General features: G+C 35.4%; 1 protein-coding gene across 4 annotated transcripts in view; it reads left to right on the top strand.

Moving 5' to 3' along the window:
- The window catches only part of OXR1 (oxidation resistance 1), a 438,511-nt gene that overhangs the window by 331,880 nt on the left and 93,536 nt on the right, over positions 1 to 13,095 (top strand). The window lies entirely within an intron of this gene.

The raw sequence follows: 13,095 nt of genomic DNA, 5'->3' as shown, positions 1-13,095 counted from the left end.
AAAGTCTCACAACTACTTTACAGTGATTCTTGAGAGCATTATGTGAGGATGGTAACCTGTTATTTTACATGCATATGGATGGAACACCAAATTAAAAGGCAAATTAAAGTCTTCAGACATAGTCACCCTTAAGCTCTTTATGCATCTTACTTTGCATTTATCTATTAGGTTTTTTGGCACAAAAAATTCCCTATCAGAATGTTTTTATGGTTTTAATTTTTAAGTAGTTATAAATTGAATTGTAAAAGGTAGACTCTTTTATGAATGTGAGTCTATACTGAGAGCAATTAGTGAACATATAATATGTTTTAATTGCATTGTATTAGCATTTAATCATTGAATTCACTCAACAAATATTTATTGAATGGCTACTATATTCCAATAATGAGTTAGATCATGTTGTAAAAAGATCACAAAGATCATAATTAGCGTACTAAGATTTGATCCTAATGAGAACATATAGGTAGGTGTTCAATCCTTTTCAACACAGATTTACCTGGGGAATATATTGCTAATATAAGGATTTAATTGCCAACTGAAAAACCCCTTCAGTAAAATTCTGAGTAAATTGCTATGTCTACTATTTATTAACAGTACCTTATATACTACTATACCCCTCACAAGAGGCAGTACAAAAAATATGCTAAATACTTAGCTTGGAAACTGAAATAAAATCAGACATAGTGGGAATATTTTAGTTCATATCATAGACAAGAAGACAAAAAAAATCCATGCTCATGAGAAAATATTATTAATATGTCCCCTAAACCTAAATACAGAGCAGGAAGACAGATGGTTTTCTAAAAGATTTAGAATGAAGGAAGATATAACATGATCCAATTAGAGCTACTCTTCAGATTTTAATAAAAGCTTTTGAGAGGAAAAAATAGTGTTCTTCAAGCTTAGTGTGAAAACAAACATTACCTTCAAGTGGTATCATATAAGTACATACCTAGCTTTGCAATGTCATCCATTATTGGAGCAATTAATTACATAGAACATTTCCTCTGTCTTTTACCTTTATATAGATGAGTTTTGGAAAACTGCTGTGGCCTAAAATCTGGACATGTTTTTAAAATAGTATTTTGTTTGTTTCTAGATAATTTTGTTCCACCTAATTCCTTTTTGTTTGGCTTTTAATCAATAATTTCAAGCTAAATACAATCAAATGTCTGAAAATAAAACAAGTTGTTAAATGAAATGCTCTATTATCTAATAACTGATACTCTGTTCTTGTTGGCTAATGCTTTTCTGTATTGATCTTGATTCGGGTTCAGGCACTATCTCTCTATCTGTACACACACATATACACAGATATATATATTATTAGCTAAAAAGGTAAAAAAGGGGGGCACTTTTTATATACATCGTTTTTCATTTCAATTTTTGCTGCTTTTTGTTGAGCTAGACATAAACTATGATTCAAAAAACTGCATAATAGTAAACACTGCAAAATTATGGTAATAGCCCTGCTCTACTTTATGTTATCATATGGCTATCTTACAAGTAATTCTTGAAAAGTAATTGATTTTCCAAATATTTTCTTCAATCGTTTTTTTTTTTTTGGTCCTAGTACTCTGCCAATTCTACCTTCTTACCTTACTCTCCATGTCATTAAACTGAGGTAATACATCTCTGATACAAGTATATATCTCATACGAAAGACGCTTGAGAAAATCAAGCTCAAAAGGAAAAGAAAAGAGTGAAGTATGGAACAATGTTGGGCTCATTGCCTAATTTATTTTTGGCCCTGATCATCTGGGCCAGCACTTGCTTGTTTTGAAAGGTGACTCTACGTTACTGTGTGCTGATGGAATTTATTATAAGGAAAGGAAGAATTTACAAGTCATAGCTTCAATGTATAATTGCAGATTTCAGGTTCATATAAATCATCTGCTATGTTCATAAAGCCAGTCATAATAAAATTCAGAATGTACTGTACTACTGTGGACCATCCTAGGCTTCCTTCTCTACTTTGTAAGATTTCCGAAACTAACAAATGTGGAAGATTATTACAGAAAGATAAGGAAATACCAGAGTGTCCCATAAACCCCTTTTTTGATATCAAAATTTATTTATTCCTGATGATCCACAAAAATGTCATAATTCATATAGGATTTATGTGAATGAACAATAAGCTCCATTATTTTTCTAATATCCACTAAGCTGATTGATTTTGAACCATTTCATGTTGTACAATTTTAATACTAAATTTCTGTGATACTTTTTGAAAGACTTACTTGAATGAGTTGATGGAAGTTTTTTAAAAAGTCTTATTTATAGGCTTTGTGAGCCACTATAACTTGAAAGAAAGGTTAAAACATGAAAAGAAAATCTTCCAAAAACTCATAATATGCTCCTTCTTAGGGTCATTGTTTTATAGGAGAGCCTAAAAGAACAAAGGGCTTAAAAGTTAGTTTTAGAAGAAAATTTCCAGCAACTAAAATATTTTAGCTTGGAGTAAAAATATTACAAATTCAACAATAGTAACAGCATACATTTATTGAACACTTGCCATGTGCTATTCTTCATAGTAACTATAAGGTGGGTACTATTATCATATCCATTTCACAGATGAGAAAACTGAGCTGTAAGGAAATTAAACTTGTCGAAGGTCAAATAAATGGTAAGTGATGGAGGTAGAAGTTGAATCATAGAAATCTGATTCTATAGCATGCTGTTTAATTCTACAGTCACCATAAAGCATAAGAATGATATTCATACAGACTGAATAGTTAATCGAATTCCCTACTTCTGAAGATAATCTTATCAAAACAGGTAAGCTTGAATCTATTCAAGTTTTTAGAGTTAACACCATCTACAGAAGAAAGGGTAATGGAGGAGGAATAAGTTAAATACCATGTGGAAGCAAACAGGCAAATCTAGACCAAGGGATATAGCCTAGGATAATTGACCTGGTTTTGCAACAAGTGAATGGCATACAAAATAAAAAACAAACAAAACCAATGAGGCCTTTGCTAGGAGCTTGCTGCTCAAAGTGTGGTCCTCTTTGAGTCCAGCAACACTCATACCACCTGGGAGATTGTTAAAAATGATATGGCTCAGGCCCTGCCCAGACCCTACTGAGTGATTCATTTGTATGTTCAAGTTTGAGAAGCTCTAGTCTCAATGACTAGAGACTTAACCAATTATAATATGTGGATCACAATTCAGCAAACCAACTTCAAAAAGACATCTTTGCCAATTGTGGAGGTGTGGTCATGGACTAATTCTTAGATTCTACCAATGCTAATTTTATTAGGTGTCATAATGGCACCTAATGTTTATGGGTGAATGTTCAGATCTTTAAAATATAGACGTGCATACTGAAGTATTTATGCCTGGAATTTGCTTTGAAATGTTTTAATAAATAAAATAGCAATATGTGATGCAGATGTAATGAAATATTGAAAATTGTTGAATGTGTGTGATTGGTCAATCTATTTTTCTACCTTTGACTATATTAGAATTTCTCATAATTTTTTAAAGCCTAAAAGAAATGGTCTTATGACTTAGGAATTTTAGGAATAACTATAAGAAAGAAATTTCTTATAGTAAGAGTGGGTAATCATTTAAAAGGATGCCAGAATATCTCCAAAGGATTTTAAAAATAGGTCAAATTCATTCGTCTGGGGAAATTTTAAGTATAGTCCCAGCAAAAGCTAGAAGACTTAAAAGTCTGTGAAGTTCCCTTTCTCAAAAATGATTTCATGGAAGGTGTTATATTTTGTGACTATTTAGGGCCATTGCATTGACCTTAGATTTAATGCCATAGTTATGGTTCAGGGGGAAAAAAAGGCAATTGATGCTTCTGTTCTAGCCCTGTGTTTCTTCTCATGGCATACTTCACTGGCAGTTTACTTTAATGGTTGACTGATGGAATGTTGAGCTACCTACTCATCCAAATCAGGCATTTAATAGAGAGTCCTGTGTTGATCTCATTTGTTCAGGTTCTTTGCTTACAAGTGCAGGCTAAGGCCTTTTGATGTAATATGACCAATACCCTTGAAGCTGGTATATATTTGCCATATAGAAAGGCATTCCTTTGAACATCATAAAAACTCCTTAATGTACTTACCCACAGTAAAGCATTTGATTTTTGTATTTCTGGAAAAGGTGGGGTTGGGGGAAGGAATTCCACAAGCTATTAAAAACCAAACCCTTTTGCAATGTATTAAGTGGTACTATTTCTGGCAATATGTTTTCTATTTTGTGGCTCCTTCCTATAGAAACCTAAGAATAGTTCTTAAAGACTGAAAAATAAACTCAGCCAACATTCCCAGAAGTAGATACTATACTGTTTACAGATGAACCACCAATACTTGACTGGCTTAGTAGATGCCATGTGTTTATGGAGTGAGTCGGTGTGCCAGCAAACATTTGCTTCCAGACACCTTCCCATCTCAAATGCAAGTAGTTTCTCCTATATGCTACTACATTTTGGTCTATCTGTTAGGACTTTAAGGAATAATTTAGAGGTTATAAGCTTTTCTTTAGATAAATGTGAATTAGGAGGAATAAATGAGTAGAATAATAGGCTAGGAGAGGGAATTTGTTTCCAGCTCTAAAGCAGAGTTGCTGACACTCAGGTGCTGCTCTTTACGTACACTTAGATAGGCCCATGGTGAGAGACTCGCCTATTTATAGGAAGCCACATTCTTAGATGTGTATGATTTTCAATGTTGTAGACTCTTAAGTTCTTTTCTCTTCTTCTTTCTCATTTTTCTCTCTCTCTCTCTCTCTCTCTCTCTCTCTCCCTTCCAAAAGAGTAGCCTCTCCATAAAATTCTCGCTATTGCACATTACCTAGCCCTTAGTCAGTACAAACCAAACCTGGTAGTCAAATTGCGATCATTCCTTTGGCATGCCGCAAACATGCTCCACACACCCCCTGCCCCTCAGCTTGTTTGTTCTGCTACAGTACAATGTTATTATCCTTGGCTAGAGAAGTGTAATTAGATACTTTGTTGTTTTTCTTAACCTGTTGTTACTGTTGAAATTTTTTTCATGATTGTAAAATATAACAATATCTCAAGACCTAAAATGCTTCTGATTGACTTGAGAGGAAGCATGATGCAAAGTTTTATAGTCCAAAGAATTAATAAATATAGCAACAATTTTATTTCCTTTAGCTATTTTAAAATTGTATCATTATATCAAAAGAAGGAGTTTCTGTGTGTGTGTGTGTGTGTGTGTGTGTGTGTGTGTGTGTATCCAAAATAGGTTCTATAGAGAAATAAGACAATAAGACAGTAATATTTTTAAGGATCATTTTCTCCCAAAAAGTTAAAATCCAGATAGATATAAAAATGAATGTGTGTTAAATATCTTAACTCATTAATGAAGGAATCAGTAAAATGTTACAGACAGTTCAAAGGAGACTCTGACAACAGACATATTTATAGATCAAGGTTAGTGAAATGAATGTGCAGATGGAGGCCCATACTTCCACTGTTGGGGAAGAAAAGCAGTTCAAAGTCTATTGACCAGAATTTCATAGACAAGAATGTCTTTGGGTATGGACAAGAACTATTTTGTATTGCTGTAAGCTTTACAATTTATAGAGTTGTAAATTAGCACCCATAGAATCAGAATTGGATAATCCATTATATTCTAGACACTGCATAGTTTTCCATTGAAGTACAGAATGATTATTATTATTATTATTTTATCAATAGTACTATAGCCATAAGGGCATCATACCCTCAGTGACTCGCTACTGCCAACAGAAAGAAATACAGACTCTTTAGGGGGGACATTCATAATTTAGCTTCCACTTCTTTCCAACATTTTCTGTTATCCAGCCCAGCACCCCTATATCCTATTTTATTCAGCCAAAGTTAACTACATAGTCCCAAATTATACTACTCCCTCAAGTCCCTAATAATCTTGTCACCTCCTCCAAGAAGCCCTGTTGTCCTTTATCCATTCTAACTAGGGATTGTTATCCCTCCCCTTGGTACTAATCACATTCTTGCTGTACTTTTCTTGTATTTTGCTTATCTGCTGTTATCTACAACAGTTTCCAAACTTGAAGTGTTTCAGAATCATCTGGAGGGCTTGTGACAATAAAACAGTTTGCTGAGCCCCACCCATCCTCTGTATCTGTGGATCCAAGGTTGAACCTGAGAATTTGCATTTTTGACAAGTTCCCAGATAATGTTGATGCAGATGCTCTGAGGACAACACTTTTTAAGAACCACCCACCCAGATATATAAAAAAAAAACCAAAAAACCAAATATTCAACATATTTAGTTTAAAGATTTAAATGGCTTTTAAAAAAAGCAATTCATGAATTGGACAGCATCCCATCTATAAAACAGAAAGGTGCTCGGATGAGCTGAGCAGAGAAATGGGCTTTATAGGCAGAAAAGGGCTAAAGAAGCACAAACAGGAATGAAAAAGTGGATTGGTCATTTCAAAGTTACTTTCCTTATAGAGTTAAAACAGAGGGGATTTTCTTATCATGCTACCTCAGGTTAATTGGGCGCCTTCTGATTGGTTGCTATGAATCTCTCATTTTTTAGAAAACATTTTTAACATTCAGTTTGATTACATGGCACCTAGCACAAGTGACTCTATTCTGGTTTGATCTGATCTTGTGGGGCCTAGTGCAGGGGCTCAGTCCAAAACAATGATCTCCCATAAATTTTATTTAATACAGAAGAACCATGTTAAAGAAAACTGCAAATAGGAAGATGTATAAGACATAGACCCAGCCCTTTGGGATTTTATCATCTAATTGAAGTGTTGAAAGCTGGTTCCCCAAAATATTATTAAAATGACTTTTGGGTAAGACAAATGTTGAGGTTTTTGAGTTAAGGAGAGTACTATCCCAGCAGAGCTTTTGTAGTGCCTTGGAGGAAGGGGAAAATAAGGAGCATACTTGGGATAGTTGAGATTTTCAAGTCTAATTTAAGGCATATCTTTCAATTTGGCAATTTGGCTTGGATTGGGGAAGGATCATGATATGACAATTTAGGATAAATAAAATAAGATGAGGATTTTGAGGCAAGAGATTCATAGAGTTCTAGATTATAAACTATTGATTGATACTTTCTATGGAAGAGTTGGTATATTCTTCATGTTGCTCCTAGAATAAACCAGAAGATAGTAGAGTATCAAGGTGTATTAATGTAGACAGCTATGCTAATGGTTTCCATTCTTAAAGACAGAAAGAAACATAAAAAGTTAGGGTTGTGAGATAAGTATAATTGAGGTAGTCACAGAGCCCTTTGGAAGCAAGTATATAAAATATTATAACCTCCCTGCTATATGCCCCTACCCTGAATTCCAAGATTATGAATCTTATTTTGGTTTATCTCTGGCATATCAAGGAAAAGACCTTGTATTTAAAAAGACCTTCCTCCTTGTTTCTTTTTGTTTCTCTATTTAACTACTAATACCCCAAAACTGACATGTATGCTTTCATGTATTTATCTTATAAACACTCCATGTCAAATTTGGCACAAATGGACATAGTTCATATTTATTAAGGACCTACTATGTTGTACAACACACATAGACACACACACACACAATGAACTATTTTTTATATTTTCATGATAATTGTGATTATTCCCTTGCTAAATCAGATAATACTCATTGGGACCTTAAGGATAAGGTCTCTGGATAGAGCTCTTTGTATTTTATGCAAACCTCCTGGTCACTTCTTTTAAGGAGAAAATAGTGAGTATGATGATTTTTAAAGCAGAGTAATCCTCTATTTAATAATAGAAATAAGTCTGTATTTTTAAAAACCAGAATAACAATTTTTATTTTAGGAAACAACTCAAGCTACAATCTTTGATAGCATAAAAATAACACTTATTACTTTGCAAATCAATTTTTAGAAACACCCTAACATGATTATATTAAAGTTATCTGAGAAAGACAAACTAAATGTTTTTGAAATCCAAATTCTGCCAGCGATTCAATGTTTAAACTCAAATTCTTAAGTAGTTAAAACTTTGTTTTCAACAAACACAGCCTATGTTTGATCACAATACTTGAAAGAATATGTAGCATGGTTTTACAATTTCCAAAATCAAACTAGAAAATGTGGCTATTGTAAAGTAAACTTATTTAGACTTATTCATGACGAGCTAGTAGGCATGTTGTATAAAATCAGTGAAGTAAAATTCACTTCCGTATTATTTTACTAAAGCTTTAAGAAAAAAACAACTACATGGATGGTAGTATAACTTTATTGTTAGGTGTTTTTTTGTTTGTTTTTTTTTTTTATAGAGACAGAGTGTTGCTGTGTTGCCCAGGCTGCAATGCAGTGGCTGTTCACAGGTGTGATACCAGCTCATTGCAACCTGGAACTCCTGGGCTCAAGCAATCCTCCTGCCTCAGCCTCCCCAGTAGCTAGGACTACATGTGCACACCACTACGCCCAGCTATTAGTTAGAGATTATCAGATACATGCCATCATGCTAATGGAATTCACAGCATACAAATTTGCTAGCTAAAGAAGCATCATTCTGTTAGCAACATAGCAATAAACTATTTTACATGCAGCTATCTTCTTCCTTTGCTATATGCAGTTCTTTCAGTCCTAGATTTCATCCTGCAAGTTGCAACTAAGTCAAATTGGCGCAAAGGGGACTTCAGAGAGTCAGGTGTCATAAAAGGGACCACAAATCCTTTGAACCTATTAAGTGAAAAGGTGGGGCTGAAAGAGCAAGCACAAAAAGAGATGTCAGAAAGTGGCAACAGCCTTCCCCACATCTTCTCTGTAAATGAGATAGAGAGGTGTCAAGATCAACAGAAGCATAAGGCTGGGTGTGGTGGCTCACACCTGTAATCTTTGGGTGGGCAAGGTGGGAGGATTGCTTGAAACTAGGAGTTTAAGACCAGCCTGGGCAACAGCGAGACTCTGTCTCTATAAAAAAATTTAAAAAAATTATCTATGTGTGGTGGTTCACTTCTATAGCCACACCTACTCAGGAGGCTGAGGCAGAAGGATTGTTTGAGCCTAGGAGTTTGAGGCTGCAGTGAACTATGATTGTGCCACTGTACTCCAGCCTAAGCTACAAAGAGAGACTATGTCTCAAAAAAAAAAAAAAAAAAAAAAAAGAAACATTATATTTTCAGGTACAATATACTAAAGGGTAAATGTAAAAGAAAATTAGATATTTTAGCTAGATACAGGATGAAACAGGCTTTCTTAAAACAGACTATAAAAGTTGCCAGAGGCATGAAGTGGTTTTGGGAGTGCTTAATCTTTCCCAGCATCTTCTAGACCAAGATTTCTCAACATGAGAGATGATAGCATACCCCAAATACAAAAGGCAAACATAGTCATGGATAATCTTAATAAGAAAGAAAAATGGGGGAAATCAGTGTGATTTGACAAAAAAAAAAAAAAAGTGGCACAGAACTATAAAAAGTGTGTCAGATAGGCCAAAACACAGAGTGAGGTTTTGGAACCACTAAAGAAGATAGCTAGCTAGGATCATTCTGTGAAAAGGGAAGTCCTATGGTATGAGAGAACAAGAAGCACAGAAGAATCTCTCTTTTTGAAGATGATATGCATTGCTTAACAGATTATTAAAAGGCAAAACAAGTTTAATTCCTATTTTACTTTATTTTTCTCAACAAGAATAACCTAGTAGAAATTTGTAGGCTAACGTATATGAGAATATAGTGAAAGAACACTCACATCTACTTTCTGTCAATTGAAACCTCTTGGTCCGGGAAACTGATTACCAGGATATTTTCATATGTGGGCAGAGAACTTTTGGTAGTAAGTAATCTTACAGGAATCATAGTGTTATAGAGCAGACTATAACAGTCAAACTTCAAAATATATAAAATGGTTTAAATACAATACAAGCCTATTTATTGTTCAAGTCTAAAATTGGAGCTCCTGAGTGGTAATGGGTCTCCTAAGGTAGACTCAGATACCTTCTATCTCAAGGCTCTGTCATCCCTAATAAATACGTCTCAGGTCACCACGCTCATCTGCTACAAGCAGGTGTAAAGAAAGAAGCATGGAGGTCACCAATGGGAGCTTTTATAGGCCTCGTCAAGAAATAGTACACATCGATTTTGCAATCTTTCCATTGGCTAGAAAACTGTCGCTTGCACACCGCTGACCAAAAAGGAAGCTGGAAAATGTTATGTCTCTGTGTGTCCAGAAAGAAAAAGATTCAGGGTTGGTAAAAGCTCGACATTCTCTTGTTGGATAATGGGAGATCTGCCAGAAAACTGTAGTTAGCTGAATAATCTCAATTTCAAAAAATGAGGTTGAAATGAAGCTGAAGGATGTAGAAACATCATAGGCTTAAAATCACTTGGGAGCAGAAAAATAGTGATCACTTTGGAGTCTATACCTCACCTTTTTCTGCATATTAGAAAGACATTTAACAAATACATGGCATTGTTGATAAATGAGCGTGATGGAATCATTTAGTGGATTCATACTTCTTTACATTAATGTGTCCAAAGAATGGTAATCCTTATCAACCTCGGCAATAGTCTCTTGTACTGTGCCTTGTGACTCTGCTTGCCCATGCCTCATTAAATATTTTTATAAATATCCTGAATTTCCTGAATTGAGACACATAAGTGGCTCACTCATTAAGGAGGGATATTGAATGACATTTTGGATGAAAGAATCAAGAGTAGTTTCAAGGCAGGGCGAGGTGGCTCATGCGTATAATCCTAGCACTCTAGGAGGTCAAGGCAAGAGGATCCCTTGAGGTCAGGAGTTTGAGACCAGCCTGAGCAAAAGTGAGACTTTTCTAAAAATAGAAAAAATTAGCTGGGCATGGTGGCATGCACCTATAGTCCCAGATACTCAGGAGGCTGAGGTAGGATTGCTTAAGCCTAGGAGTTGGAGGTTGCAGTGCTCTAGGCTGATGCCCCTGAACTCTAGCGGGCAGGGGGGAGGGTGAGACTGTCTCAAAAAATAAAAAAAAAAAACTAGTTTCAAAATGATCTCAGAAGTCTAGAACATAGGTCAGAAGAATTTTTCTGAAAAGGGACAGGGAATAAATATTTCAGGCATTTTAGGCCAGAAGATCTTAGTCATCTCTGCTAGCGTAGCCCCAAAGCAGCCATACACAAGTGAATAGGTGTGTGGCTGTATTCAAATAGAACAAATTTACAAAAACATGTTGCAGGCCATATTTGATCCATCAGCCAATAGTTTGCTCTTCCCTGGTCTAGAAGAACAGGCTGAAATCTGAAGGTAGTAGTAAATCTAAATTTGTTCATTTAAGGCCAAAAACAATAGACCTAATGCTGTTCACATGTCATGCCCTTTCTAGTCACAGATGAGCTCCTAGATAGGCATTATTTGCTCTTCAGATAAGAAAGCTAAATCTCAATAAATAAATAGGAGCTTGACCTAGCTTTCACAGCTGGAAAACCCTTTATGCCACTTCAACAAAATGTTTAAGTTAATTGCTTGTGTAAAAGATGGAAAGAAACTTCATGTGGCAGCACTTCCCCTGGGAAAGCCTAAGTTCTTGTGGCTCTGTGCTTATCCCAGGGTGTGACCTTGAGAGACTCACTTGACTTCTCTGGGCCTTGGCTACCTAACCTATAAAACTGAAAGGCTCATCTAGATAAACACCAAGGTCCCTCTCGGACCTAATAGTTAAGATTGCTATTAATATGTTAAGGGCATCATGTGAAAAGAGAATTGAGACTTATTCTTTGTAGCTCTAAAAGCAATTCTTTTCAACCATTTTCTAATATAATTTTATCTGAGACTAATATATAAAACAATAAAAATGGCACGTTATAAGCCTACATATGTTTGTAAGTTCAAATTTTTATTTTCTGATTATAAAGATATTTATTGACAGAATAAGGCTGATATGAAACTAAATTTTTAAACTCAGAGTTACAAATGATTGATGGATTCCTTTGAGCCTTAATGACGCAGCATTCTACCCGTTTTGTTTTGGTTATTTGTTGGTTTGCTTCAGGTTGTATTATATCAAGAAAATTCTCATTCACATACATCAAAGGCAAAAAAAATTAATGGTTTTGCAATCTTAGAATACTCTTCAGAATATAGAAATGGCATGAGACACTTGAAAAACAAATGCATTAACCTGGTAACATAAATCAAGTGATCTTCATCATATTAATTGGGCTTATATGATTTAAAAATGTTAATTAAGCATTTGCAAACCATGTATCAGTCAAGGTGGGCTAAACTTATGATGCCAAATGAACCCCAAACCTCAGTGACTTGCTGTAATAAGTGTTTATTTCTTGATGTGTTTCTTGCTTATCTTACACACCCAGTTTCAGGTAAGTTTGAGGGCAGGTTCTCAGATCCCACACAGTTAGTCAGGGCCCCAGACTAATGAAGGCTCCACCATGTTGTAGCTGTACCATCTAAAGCAGGTTGTATCCTTGGTTGCTGAGGCAGGGGCAGAAGCATCTGGACTATAAAATGCTTGCTGTTTTGCACAGAGGCTGTTCTTCACACGTGTGTGTAAAACACATATGTCACTTCTGCTCAGTGATGGCTAGAATTAGTGTCATGGCCCTATTTCATGAGTTAGTGTGTGACTGCATGAACTAAACAAACATGCAAAAGCACTTGAAAGAACTATGAAGTAGCAGATCTCAAACGTGGCTTATACTTGAAAAACACAGGTTCTTTAGTTCCTACCCTGCAACCCTGGAATCAGGATCTCAGAGTATAGTTGGGGAATTTGCATTTTTAAAATGTTCCACAGCTGATTCTCATTATCCACAGGAAGCTACTGCCATGAACAAGACATGTTTTTAAAGCAGAAGAAAGGCAATAATTAGATCTATGGATTTCAGGTTACACTGGCTGTAGTATTGGGGATAGATTAAAGAGAGGGAAAGCTAGAAGCTGGGAGATTACATTTTACCACACAATGTATAGGATTTAATGAGCAAACATAAATGCATGTTCTTATATATCATGCAATGTGTTATCAAGGCCAGCTCAATCTGAGGGCCTAAAATTGTTGTTGCCTTAAAATATCTTTGTATATTTTAAGAATCTGACCCAACCCCTTCCTTCCTGACCAGTAAGGAACAGCAGGAGGGTAGGTACAAAGTGGCTGCCAGCCAGTTCTTGTTCAATTCATT

This window comes from Microcebus murinus, chromosome 7 (assembly GCF_040939455.1).
Source record: "Microcebus murinus isolate Inina chromosome 7, M.murinus_Inina_mat1.0, whole genome shotgun sequence".
NCBI lineage: Eukaryota > Metazoa > Chordata > Mammalia > Primates > Cheirogaleidae > Microcebus > Microcebus murinus.
Note: the sequence above shows the minus strand (reverse complement) of the source record. Positions and strands in the feature narration are given on the sequence as shown.